Source organism: Musca autumnalis, unplaced genomic scaffold (genome assembly GCF_047663935.1).
Source record: "Musca autumnalis isolate F117 unplaced genomic scaffold, ASM4766393v1 scaffold_2, whole genome shotgun sequence".
In the NCBI taxonomy this organism is placed as follows: domain Eukaryota; kingdom Metazoa; phylum Arthropoda; class Insecta; order Diptera; family Muscidae; genus Musca; species Musca autumnalis.
The window spans coordinates 12,971,325-12,985,480 of NW_027411755.1; the positions used below are offsets into that span (position 1 = coordinate 12,971,325).

At 32.7% G+C, this 14,156-nt stretch overlaps 2 long non-coding RNA genes across 2 annotated transcripts; both read right to left on the reverse strand.

Moving 5' to 3' along the window:
• Nucleotides 1-1,861: 1,861 nt before the first annotated feature.
• LOC141393673 (uncharacterized) lies at nucleotides 1,862-3,208 on the reverse strand. Its single transcript, XR_012410159.1, has 3 exons — nucleotides 3,119-3,208; nucleotides 2,985-3,056; nucleotides 1,862-2,902 (listed from the first exon to the last, which is right to left on the reverse strand). It is a non-coding gene; the product is annotated as an uncharacterized lncRNA (long non-coding RNA).
• An 8,360-nt stretch (nucleotides 3,209-11,568) lies between these two features.
• Nucleotides 11,569-13,687, reverse strand: LOC141393674 (uncharacterized). The gene is made up of 3 exons (XR_012410160.1): nucleotides 13,598-13,687; nucleotides 13,464-13,535; nucleotides 11,569-13,381 (listed from the first exon to the last, which is right to left on the reverse strand). It is a non-coding gene; the product is annotated as an uncharacterized lncRNA (long non-coding RNA).
• Between the last annotated feature and the right edge of the window lie 469 nt (nucleotides 13,688-14,156).

Consider the following 14,156-nt stretch of genomic DNA (forward strand, 5'->3'; position numbering starts at 1 on the left):
CCTATAATTATAAAAACGTTCCAAAAAGTGAGAAAAGAGGATAGAGGATAAAGATTGAGTCCAAACTGAAATTACCAAATGAATCTGTGTTTACGAATGCAGTGTGGAGCAAGGTGACCGACTATTATGCGCAATCAGCTGACGGCAATTTGACTGTTAAATTTGGCAGAGTTGCCAAGACCAACGAGAAATAGAGAGGGAGATTACAGGGCGATTCAACAATAATGTTGTAGACAATCCCAGCAAATTTTTTTGGAAATTGTACATGTGGTGTTATGATTTCAATACATCCTTCGATGCAGTCCACACGGAGTTATGATGCACTTCATAGGAATCAGTCTAAAGATGCAATAAAAATGCCAGCCATAGCGAAATATCTCAGAAGAAATACAATTTTAAAATTTTTTTTAAATTTAAAAATGTATTATTTGTGAAACAAGAATACAAAAAACTTTATTATATAAACACAAATTAAAAAAATTGTCCATTAAATTCAACCACATTTGAGCTTACTTCCTTCGTTCTCCATTTAATCCAAGCGGATCTGATTTTGCTTCATCATCCGAAGGGTTTTTTTATGTTGCCTTCCGATCACTAGTTCAGTTTTCGACATGGACTTCAACTCCACTCCATTAAAAATGTCCGTATCGTGAGTTACAGCAAAAAGTTCGCAACTTAAGTTTTTATTTCTTCTTTTTTTATAACAAATTCTTAAAAATTTATACACTAATTTTATTTTTGGAAAAATGATTTCGCCAACGACGGATAGGGATCAACCAACTGTATTTTTGTAGGGATTTCCAAAGCAACTGCTTATAAATCGTATCCAATAGAGTGCATTTTTCATAATTCCGTGTAACTGCACATGCACAACTTCCAAAAATTGTTGCTGGATTTCTCATGTGAATGCTTTTTCAAACCTTCTTGGTAGGCTTGCTGATCTAGGGGTTCTCTCTTGTAACGTTTAACCTCTCTCTATAGATCATGAAGATCTCTCCTGACATGCCTGGGTGAGGGGGTGTCCTATACAACATATGGTGATTAGAATGCCTCGCACGGTATCACTAGAGCAAGTAGTGCTACGAGAGCTTGCCACTGTGTTGCCGTACTTGAAGAATCCTCAACTCCTCGTGCAGATGGTCCACTGATGATATGAAAATGCACTCTGTTGCAGTTCTTAGGGCAGCGTTCTAACATGTTTGAATGTTTTTCGCGTTGCACTTATATTCAGGGACCACACTGGCGACGTATAGCTTACCACGCGATAGGTCGGTTATATGTGTTCAATAAGTATTTTTTATCTGCTCTCCAAGTGCTACCGAGAATTAAGACCTTGTTCATACATCTCAGCTTTTCGCAGAAAAAAAACGAAAACGTACTGCCGAATGCGACTCCCAAAATCTTATGGATAGTGGTCTTCTGTGGATGACAGAAGACTTTTTGAGGTCTGTGACAGTTTCTTTTAAGCGGAGGTGGTACAGTGGTGTTGGGCTACGGCTTAGCTCGCCGGAATGGGTGTGGTTCTTTCCGCTTCCACTGCACATATAAATTTATGTACCATCAGGGTTATTTTTGTAACAGAAATTTTTAAATTTAAAAGTTAATAAACAAAGATAAGGAAACGGATGTATTTGATTTCATATCCCCTTTCACAGTTCAAATTAAAATGGATGCTGAGTAGATTTCCATCTTTTTGAGGTTTTTGGTGTTTAACCTCGATGGCTTTTTGCCCTCCCCATATGACATCTTTCAGTCATCCTTGGTATTTTCACGCCATCATCTTTGTTTGAAAATACCCCAAAATCGACTTACCACATACCAAGCAAATATTCAACCCATTATGAAGTTAGATTTCAAAACATTTTGTAATATTAACAAAAAAATTAATTTATTTTGATTATTAACATAATTTTGTTATGCTTTTGCTTTCTTTTATAACATTTTTACGAGAAAACAAGACTATTATATTTACTTTTCAGGTATTTCATATAAATATAATTTTTGTAATTTATGTGGCAATAATCAATTGGGACTTATATAATCATAGGGTACATATATTTATTAGTTACAACAATTTCTAAATTTTGTAAAAAAAAATATATGTATATAATTTTTCTATTTTTTATATAGGTTATAATGGCATGCACATTTTTTTATGGTTTTGAATATTTCTATATTTTTTTATGTATTTTTAAAAATTGTTGTAAGTACAAGGTTTGTATAATATTTTTTTTAATATTTCATTACTTATTTCTTATTTAAATTTTCTTTTTATATATCTCTATTTTTTATGTTCTTAATTTTAGGTTTTAAAAATCTTCAGAAATTTCACACGTGGGTTCTTTTAGGTTAATTTTACGAAATGTTGTTGTAATTATACTGATTTTTATGAAATTTTCAGATTTTTTTCTTTTCAGCTATTTTTATGGTTTTTATGACACACCCTAATGTTTCCATAGCAAAAGAAACTACTTCATGCCTTAACTTATGCTATACATTCTAAACGAATTAGATCCTTTTGAAAGTAGAGGTGAAATAAACCACGTGTAGTGATGTGGCTCAAATGAAGATGGGGCTTATTAATTTTTTTTTGTTGATAATTTGATGTATAGATGGAGGTAATGGCAATTAAATTTTGTGGCACTTTTAACTATTCCAGATCTTAATAGAGGACACTTGTTGCTTATCTTACTTGACAGTACTCACTCATTAAGTTGTTCAATTTTGGACTTTTCTTCCATAACCAAAAATTCTTCATATGGTCCAATTTCTATGCATGTCTCTGCTCTAAGGTGGGGCTCTGAATATGTGATATCATCATCAACATGTCTTTGCCGGCATTTGGCGATTACCGCGGTGATCAAATCGTCAAATGGCCAATATTTTATTTTTCCACAATATTCTATATGGGTGAAATAATAATATGATTCAATGATATAAATTATGAATCACAATTTCACTATTTTTGTTTAAAATATGCTTACCAGAGCAATAATATGCACAACATTAATCAATACAAATCTTCTTAATTCAAATTATTTACTAATTAAGTGATACTAAAAGAAAAAAAGTTAATTTTTTTATAACAATCACTATTTTTAGGACTTATAATTTTCACCTTATAAATTATGGTTTCTAATTTTATGGCTATTCAATGTAACTTAATCGTCACTAGTACCAACTTTAAAATGAATCGAGAAATTTCAAGGTGACTTTGATTGAGGTTGAAACTCACATGTTGGTTTCTAGTGATGAGAGATCTTTTCGGTGTAATTATAGTGATATTGTGATATCGGTTTTATCGGTGTCAGCTGTCGCTAACAGTTGAGTCTTGATTAGTGAACTTGGTAGCACTTTTTAGGTTATATTCTATATCGATTCAAAAAAAAATGTTAAAAGTTAATATTGTGTTTTATATCTTTTCAGAAGATTAGCCCACGTTATTTACATTAAAAAAAATAGTTTTGTCCTTAATATTACTGGATTCTATTGTTATTCTTAGGATTTATCGACCATATTTACTTGTTGGTCATCTTAAAGCCTAAAGTGAACATAAAATTGCACGAAGAACATCTGTAGTCAATTAATAATGTGGCAATTATGACTTAAAATTCCAAATTTACTTGTTTTGATTTTTAAAATTAAAAAAATCATATAATTATGGTTATATAATTATGGTAATGTAAACACATAGTAAATTTTAGCTCGTTATCGAGTTAAACCTTTTCTCAAGAGGCCTTAACTTTATGCAATGAAATTGGCATTTGAAACTCTAAAGATTTACTAAATCCAATTACGCATTATTAACCATTTTATATCAAGCATTTCTGTCAACAAGATTTAAACGGCACTTGCGTTAGAGTTTTTTGCCGCGTTAAACTTCCTCATGAGTATTTATTTGACGTTTGCGATCTGGAATCGGCATTTGAAATCTAGTGAATGTATAAGATCCGGCTATATGTAAACCGTATATTATTGTCATTTTATTCCGTCAATGTTGAAGGTGTTTTCGTAATAATTAACGCCATCTGTACAATATGCATCATATCATATACTGTGGTGTAGCTACGCCCAGATAAATCACAAAGGTCAAAAATCCACTGCGGAATCCCTTTGTTTACATTTCTTTATTTGGCTGAAGGCAAACAAATTTGAGACCGAAAAGTGAAAGAATATTAAAAATGATTTAACAAAGGAAATTATATTGAAACAAAAATGTGCTGGAGCATTTTTATACCACAGCCAGTGTGGCTGTTACAAAGCCAGCTCTTTTAGCGCAATCTGTGTAGCTAAAAGAGTTGGGAATATTTACTATATGGAAAAAGGAACAAAAAGGTAAACATTGGTGATCTTGTCTAGAAGGTATTGTTAACAATCTCTCTTTTTCTTTTAGGACATGGATAAAATGTGTGTTTATAACACACAAATAGCTTAACAAAACAATATTTTGGTGCAGTCCAATATTTATGAGTGTATGCTTATGGAAATAAGAGGTTTAGGTAGATGAAAACGAATGCAGTCATCATGGACAAAAGTATTATTACACCAGGAAAGTATCTTTCCAAAAATTGTTTGTATGTTTTTATGATACTAATAACCCTTGGTTTCGTTTTCAGGTACGTTACAAAGAGGGTACCGAAAAGATTGTTTTTGTATGGTGTTGATAATTGTGTGCAGGCATAGCTGTTTATTTATGAAAATGATAGATGGTAGTAAGTCAACATGAAACAAAGAAATATATTGTTCATTTTTTTACTTTGCAAGCAACATCGATGGTGAGTATATTGAAGATATGTGCATTAATTGCTGTATTAATTTTTATTTTATATCATTTTTGTTATTTTTTAGATATAACGACAGGAGTGATTTTGCAATTGTGTCAACAGTCTGTTGTGTTTATGAATGAAGATTGCAATGTGTTTTCCCATTGGGTATTCATTGTCAAAGGTGTCGAAAGATGAAATATGTTTGCCTGATTAATTGTGATGAAGAATCTTGTGCGGAAAGCAATAAAATATGTAATCGTTAACACCAAAGTGATGCTGATTGATAACTTTGTGTATTACTGAACGTACATGCCAGGGCAATCCCGTTTGACGTCCTCGCTCAAAACGTATGGGTAATGTCAAATCAGAGTGTAACATTAAGTATACGCAGTTTTGTCATACAAACTACATGAGTCCATTGAATAAGACAATGAACTGGATTGTTCAATTAAACGAGACCGGCACGAATCCAACAAATGTTAAAGTGACATGAATGTGAGTTCTGGATGGAAATGTGGTATTTTCTCTACCAGTGCATATTGCTTTGAAATGTTTACAAAAATTATTATACGGTACGTTAAGCACCATATGTGACCTGATTTGAGCAATTGTATATAATTCAAACCTTTACTTAGTTCAAATGTATTTTTGTTTTGCAGGTAGAATTACTGAAACGGGCAGATTGGAATGTTTACACTCTATGATGTGCATATGCAAACGGCCATAGTGTTTTTTTATTTGTTTGTGGCAAACACTACTAGAAACATGGAGAAATTTTAACTGGGTACATTTCACAATTTTGCCTTGTAGATGCTTTGTCATGTTTGGGCAATGTGCCAGTATGTCGTTGTTAGGACTAGTGACAATGGATTGCAGTCCATATAATATAGTCATTAAGGACATCAATTGTAAAGATAAGTACATCTATTAATGAATATTTGACATTGATACTAATTGTTTTTTTTTTTTCATTTACAGGTACAACAACGATTTTATTTTCTTGATAACTAATTTTTCCATTTCTTTTTCAGATGATTCCCGGGTAATTGGATAAAATGCAATAAACTAACATTGTCATCAATTTTGTGGATTTTACTGCAATAAAATATCATCACTTCAAAACAACGTAGCAGTTATTTTTATCAAATTTGGTGATAAGAGTAGTTATTAAGAGTATTATTAGAATATATATAGACACTTTTACTACTGTTTAAGATGTTGAGCGTGGATAGTTCCTATTAGTTCACCTTTAAGGTTTTCGATTTGATATAAACTGTTACCTAGGGCTTTTCTTATTCTACACTTAATCCATTGTTTGCATAATTTAGAGTTGATCCCCTTTGCGAAATTGCTTTGCACAAAATTCCTGCGGAACACTTCTTGGCCTGGTTTGTAGGTAATAACTCTACATCTTTTATTATATGACCTAGAATTTCGTTCGTATGCTTCATGTAACTTTTTGTTGATCTTATTATGCAATATTTGCATTTGATCCGATTTAGGCAGTAATACTGTTTCACCATCTTCTAAGGAATTTAATTTCTTCAAAATTTTGTATGCATCTGCATGAGTAATCATTTGGTATCCTGTTAAAGCGAAGTATGGTGTTGTACCTGTAGAAGCATGGATCGTAGAACGCAATGCACATTCAATCTTTGGGAGTTTTTCATCCCACCTAGCCTGATCAGTTTGTAAATAGCTACGAATGCTGCTAAGGATAGTTTGATTTACTCTCTCACTTGCATTCGATTGGGGTGCATGTATTGCGGAACGAATGTGCTGTACGCCAAACATTTTCAGTAGCTCTTTAAAGGCCTCAGAGGTAAATTGTTTACCATTATCTGAGTGGATATATTCGGGGACTCCGAATTTGTAAAACACTTCTTCAACTAGGAATTTATTAACTTGAGAGACTGTTGCTTTCGTCATCGATTTGAGCAAAACAAATTTGGTTTTATGGTCTAAAACTATAAATATAAAACTTTTGCCTGACTTTGACCGAGGATACGGCCCTAAAAAGTCAATGTAAACTTTTTGGAATGGCCGAATTGTGATTACTTCATTTCCCATTGGTGGTCTGAGGATTTGCTTAGGATGTTTTATTTCCTTGCACGTATCACAATTGCTTATAAAGTCTCTTATTTCTGTGACCATAGAAGGCCAGTAGAAATATTGTCGTATATTGTATATTGTCTTGGCTATACCACCATGGCATGTGTTGATCTCGTGTGACCTTTTGATGATATCGTTGGTCAGATTACTTGGAATCCATATCTTCCAACAAGCCTCTTCGTTTTCAATGTCTATGGTATTGAACCTAACCCGTTTATAGACAACACCTTCTTGTACCTTTAAATCAGGTAGTCGATCTTTATTTTGTTCAATGGTGTCTATAAGGCTGAGGTAATTTGGATTTTTGAACTCTTCTGAATCAAAGTCAATGAGGGGTGTTGTGTCAATATCAATTTCATCCATGTCTAAACGTGATAGCATGTCCGGTACTACATTTTTTGTACCCTTACGATGCTCGATAGCAAATCTGTACCCTTGTAGTTTCAAACTCCATCGGGCTAATCGTCCATTCAAATCTTTTTGTCTCATCAGCCACTGTAGGCTTGAATGGTCAGTGATGACTGTAAAGTCCATCAACTCTATATATTGCCTGAATCTCTCAATGGCCAGAATGACTGCCAGACACTCTTTCTCTGTGGTAGAATAGTTGCGTTGGGCACTGTTCAATTTCTTGGAGAAGTATTCGATGGGGTGTTCACCATCGTCATCATCCTTTTGAAAGAGAACAGCGCCAACTCCGACGTTCGAAGCGTCACACTGCACAAAGAAGGGTCTTGAGAAATCAGGGCTCGATAACACGGGACTTGAGACCAGACATATCTTTAACTTTTCAAAAGATTCAATTGCCTCTGGAGTCATTACGAACTTCGGTGATTTTTTCAAGGTATCTGTAAGGGCGGAAGTTAGAGTGGAAAAATCGTGAATAAATCTACGATACCACCCTACAGTACCTAGAAATTTTCGAACGTCCTTTTGAGTTTTGGGTATTTTTATATTTACAATGGCCTCAATTTTTCCAGGATCAGGCTTTAGCTTGCCTGCTCCCACGATATATCCAAGATATCGTAATTCTCTATAACAAAATTTGGATTTGTCCATATTTATTGTTAAACCAGCATTTGTTAGCTTATCTCCTACAACTTTGAGCATTTCAATGTGTACATCGAAGCTCTGGGATACCACCAATAGATCGTCGAGATACACAAAAACACGGTCCTTCAACTCTGGAGGAATAACTTTATCCATCAGGCGGCACATCCTTTGAGCAGCATTACATAGTCCAAAAGGCATAACCTTAAACTGGTAGTGGGGTCTACCTTGGACCGTGAATGCTGTCAAAGGACGGCTCGATTCCTCCAGAGGAATCTGCCAAAATGCATCTTTTAGATCTATTGCTGATATATAATGGGTATCTCCGAGTCTAGCTAACAACCCTTCAATATTGGGCAAAGGATATGCGTCTTTACGCGTCACCTTATTGAGTTCCCTTGCATCCAAACATAACCTGTTTTTATTTGGTTTCATGACTAGGGTAACTCTGTTATTCCACTCTGCATTTCGTGCTACCTCGATTACATCGAGCTCGAGCATACGGTCTAGTTCATCGTACATAAGTTTTTGTACCGCTGGACTAACTGGGTAGTACCTCATCTTTTTCGGAGCTGCACTACCGATATCTATCAGGTGCTCTTCCAGATGGGTTTTCCCTAGACCGTACTTCGTGTAGCAACGAAATGAGAGCTTAGCGTTCTCTAACTTTACAGATTGCTCGTGAGATAAATTATGCATTTTTCTGTCTTCTTCAATTTCTAGTATTTCTTTGCCTATAATGTCTGGTTCAAATGAGATTTTAATATTGAATTTCTGCCAAAAATCATACCCTAATATAAGATTTTGTTTCAGATTAGGTACTAAATATAATGTCAGTTTATTGACTTTACTTCCACATTGGACATTGACTACGATTTTGCCTACAATTTGTTGTTGTTTTCCGTCTGCTGTTCTCAAACAAGATTTGAAATTCAAAATTTGAGCATTAATTTTCTCGGCATTTTCTATGCAATTGCTACCTAAACAACTTATAGATGCTCCACTGTCCATTAGGCCAGTGAATTCTACATTGTTAAGTTTTACCTTCATATAAGGCCTTATATCATCGTCGATTTCTAGGTACGCTGATGCTATGGTCTTTCTTTCTGCCTTTCTCTTCATATACCCTTTTCTTGCCTTTGCAACCTTTTTGCTGATTTCCGGTACAAAGTCTTTAAATATTTCCGCTCTTTTTTCATTATAGGATTTCAATCTTTGTTCATATGGAATAATAGTTTTTATTTTTGTTGTGGTTGTAGGACATATTGTCTTGGCTATGTTTATATTAGTTGGTTGTTTGTTGAAAGTTTGGTCGTTATGTGTAGTTTGTGTGTCTGGGATGGAAATGTTTACTGGGATGTCTCCTTCAGCGAACATGGGTTCCCAGCATTTCCCATGCTCTTGAAGCGGTTTCCCACGCATCTAGGGCATTTGGGTGATGTTACTCCATCGAACCCACATTTATAACAAAAAATATTGCGTTGTTCGACTTCGCATTCAATGTATGAGTGGCCTGCTTTCTTGCAATTCCAGCATGTCATTTGCCTTGCTGGTGTTGATGCATGAATAGCTTCAACGTCTGGATTAGGTTCGCAGGACTCATAATCAAATTCTACCTCATGCACTCTCCTAAAATTGCTTTGCTGTTGCCTATAGAGCATGCGTTTAGCAATATTCGCTTCCGCTCTTCTGCATTCCTCTATAAGAGTATCAACAGAGTCTATATTCCTTGGATAAATCAATTGTACAAGGCCTTCTTTCAGATTATCCTTTATAATGCGAACTATTTCAATCTCAGGGATGGGAACCCTCATTTGATTTTTTAGTTTGATTATTTCAGATATATAGATGTCGGCAGTTTCAGAAGGAAGCTGTCGACGATCTATAATCTTTCTCTGGATTTCAAAATCAGATTCGTAATTCCTAAATTTCTTAATGAAACTGTATTTTAAGTATTCCCATTCGCACCAAGGATTTTGCTGACGAAATTGCCATATCCAATCATAGGCTCTTCCTGTCAGCAAATGATGGAATCCTTTGATGAAAACATCCAATGGGCAATTGTAATCCATCCTTAAGGATTCAGCCCTGAAGACAAATTCCTCAACACTTATGTTCTTTGAAGTACCGTCAAACTTCAATCCCCATTTTTGCATCTGAAGTGGGGTTATTGGTTTATATCCAATTGCAAAGTTCTGACTAACATTTTGAGAGTAACGGTTTTGATTATTATTGTTAGTTTGTTGTTGCTGTTGTTGGAAATTGTTTCTTGGGATATATTGAAAATTCGATATTGGTTCTGGTTCGGTTCTGTTTGGGTCCTGAGAATGAAAAGACAAGTGTCTAAGAGAGTCTATAGAACTTCTGACCGCTTGAGGTATCATAGCTGTTAACCTGTCTTCCATTGTTTGTATGGCTTGGGTTTGAGCTATTCTAACAGAGGCAGTTATATATTCCCGTAGACTTGGACCGTCATTGCTATGAATAGGGGCTTCCAGATTTATGGCTTGTAATGCTGGTTGTTGTCTAGAATCTCTCTCAAACTGACTTCTTACCTCTTGAGCAGCTAAGCTACTAAATTCTGGGCTAGCCATATTTGTAGCTGTCTCTGGTGAAGATGCCGTTTGAGGACCTGTTGGTGGTTGGACATTTAATGACATCAATGGTGGAATTCCTGCTTGAACAACAGTTTGGTTTGTACCTTGTGCAGAAATATTTGAATTATTCATGTTGGGCAAAGATTGATTACCAATAGAGTTATTGTATTGAAGTGCTGCATTAGAAGTGCTAGCGATAGGTTGGTTTTGGGAAGTTGCACCAGGATTATTTCTATTAGCAATCCTACTAGAAGACCTATTCGGTAATTGGTTTTGATTTCTACTAGCCATTTTGGAAAATTGGAGGTGAAAAATAGGTGAAAAGAGTTTGTATGACCAATATAAGATTGCAAAAACTATGTATGTATGTGTAGAATTTTCTTATAATTAGAAATGGAATATATATTAAGTTAAATTTTTATATATGTATGTTTTTATAAATTTGTTGATGTAAAGATTATTGATAATATTGAGTTTTTTGAAATTTAATTATAAATAGTTTTATGTAATTATGTAATTGCTAAATAATAGAGCAATTGCTATATATATGTTTTTACTTTTGTTTTTAACTATTTTATATAAACTTCTACTAATTTTTACAATTTTTTTATCTTTATCTTTTCAGATTTTACCACTTTTTGGGATTATTTTCTCGATTTTCTTCTTGTTGTTTCTATTATTTTTAAGATTTTTTTTATGTTTTCTTTAATTTGGTATTTTAAATATTTATATATTTTTAATTGGTATAAATAAATGTATTTTATAAAAAATATTGCATAACAAAAAGTTTGTAATATTTGAATTATTATTGTTTATAATGAAATGGATTTCTGGGTTGAATTTTATTTGCTGGATTGCGGTTTATATATTTTTTTTAAAAGTTTGATGGAAATCTGCAGTACAATTATTAATGTTCTCTAAAATATTAACATTTTCTAATATTTCTTAGAAAAGTAAAAATTTAGGATGCAAATTGTAACGTATACTTAATCATGGTTATATTTTTAATAAACATTTAAATAATGCATCTACTTTAATTTGAGTTTTATTTTTGTTTTCTTTACCAGTTTTTTTTGGGGTTTTATGTAATAAATCAAAATACAATTTGGAAACAAAATTTTATGAATTTGTACCTTTTTAGGTCTATGAGTAACACGTTCATTGAAGTACGAATAAACATCAAGCTCTATAGCCACAGATTATGATATTTCAATGATCGTGATAAACATTTTCCTAAATTGATAACTCGCCATTTCACTATTTCAGGGTATCTGTACAGCGCGTCGTGGCATTATATGTGCCATCCGGGATACCTATACACTGATAATAGTTTAATGTAGAGTTTAGGCTATTAAAAGATCAAAGATTTAAATGAAGCTCGAAAGTTGGGCGCCATATATGTGACAGTTTCTTTTAAGCGGAGGTGGTACAGTGGTGTTGGGCTACGGCTTAGCTCGCCGGAATGGGTGTGGTTCTTTCCGCTTCCACTGCACATATAAATTTATGTACCATCAGGGTTATTTTTGTAACAGAAATTTTTAAATTTAAAAGTTAATAAACAAAGATAAGGAAACGGATGTATTTGATTTCATATCCCCTTTCACAGTTCAAATTAAAATGGATGCTGAGTAGATTTCCATCTTTCTGAGGTTTTTGGTGTTTAACCTCGATGGCTTTTTGCCCTCCCCATATGACATCTTTCAGTCATCCTTGGTATTTTCACGCCATCATCTTTGTTTGAAAATACCCCAAAATCGACTTACCACATACCAAGCAAATATTCAACCCATTATGAAGTTAGATTTCAAAACATTTTGTAATATTAACAAAAAAATTAATTTATTTTGATTATTAACATAATTTTGTTATGCTTTTGCTTTCTTTTATAACATTTTTACGAGAAAACAAGACTATTATATTTACTTTTCAGGTATTTCATATAAATATAATTTTTGTAATTTATGTGGCAATAATCAATTGGGACTTATATAATCATAGGGTACATATATTTATTAGTTACAACAATTTCTAAATTTTGTAAAAAAAAATATATGTATATAATTTTTCTATTTTTTATATAGGTTATAATGGCATGCACATTTTTTTTATGGTTTTGAATATTTCTATATTTTTTTATGTATTTTTAAAAATTGTTGTAAGTACAAGGTTTGTATAATATTTTTTTTAATATTTCATTACTTATTTCTTATTTAAATTTTCTTTTTATATATCTCTATTTTTTATGTTCTTAATTTTAGGTTTTAAAAATCTTCAGAAATTTCACACGTGGGTTCTTTTAGGTTAATTTTACGAAATGTTGTTGTAATTATACTGATTTTTATGAAATTTTCAGATTTTTTTCTTTTCAGCTATTTTTATGGTTTTTATGACACACCCTAATGTTTCCATAGCAAAAGAAACTACTTCATGCCTTAACTTATGCTATACATTCTAAACGAATTAGATCCTTTTGAAAGTAGAGGTGAAATAAACCACGTGTAGTGATGTGGCTCAAATGAAGATGGGGCTTATTAATTTTTTTTTTTGTTGATAATTTGATGTATAGATGGAGGTAATGGCAATTAAATTTTGTGGCACTTTTAACTATTCCAGATCTTAATAGAGGACACTTGTTGCTTATCTTACTTGACAGTACTCACTCATTAAGTTGTTCAATTTTGGACTTTTCTTCCATAACCAAAAATTCTTCATATGGTCCAATTTCTATGCATGTCTCTGCTCTAAGGTGGGGCTCTGAATATGTGATATCATCATCAACATGTCTTTGCCGGCATTTGGCGATTACCGCGGTGATCAAATCGTCAAATGGCCAATATTTTATTTTTCCACAATATTCTATATGGGTGAAATAATAATATGATTCAATGATATAAATTATGAATCACAATTTCACTATTTTTGTTTAAAATATGCTTACCAGAGCAATAATATGCACAACATTAATCAATACAAATCTTCTTAATTCAAATTATTTACTAATTAAGTGATACTAAAAGAAAAAAAGTTAATTTTTTTATAACAATCACTATTTTTAGGACTTATAATTTTCACCTTATAAATTATGGTTTCTAATTTTATGGCTATTCAATGTAACTTAATCGTCACTAGTACCAACTTTAAAATGAATCGAGAAATTTCAAGGTGACTTTGATTGAGGTTGAAACTCACATGTTGGTTTCTAGTGATGAGAGATCTTTTCGGTGTAATTATAGTGATATTGTGATATCGGTTTTATCGGTGTCAGCTGTCGCTAACAGTTGAGTCTTGATTAGTGAACTTGGTAGCACTTTTTAGGTTATATTCTATATCGATTCAAAAAAAAATGTTAAAAGTTAATATTGTGTTTTATATCTTTTCAGAAGATTAGCCCACGTTATTTACATTAAAAAAAATAGTTTTGTCCTTAATATTACTGGATTCTATTGTTATTCTTAGGATTTATCGACCATATTTACTTGTTGGTCATCTTAAAGCCTAAAGTGAACATAAAATTGCACGAAGAACATCTGTAGTCAATTAATAATGTGGCAATTATGACTTAAAATTCCAAATTTACTTGTTTTGATTTTTAAAATTAAAAAAATCATATAATTATGGTTATATAATTATG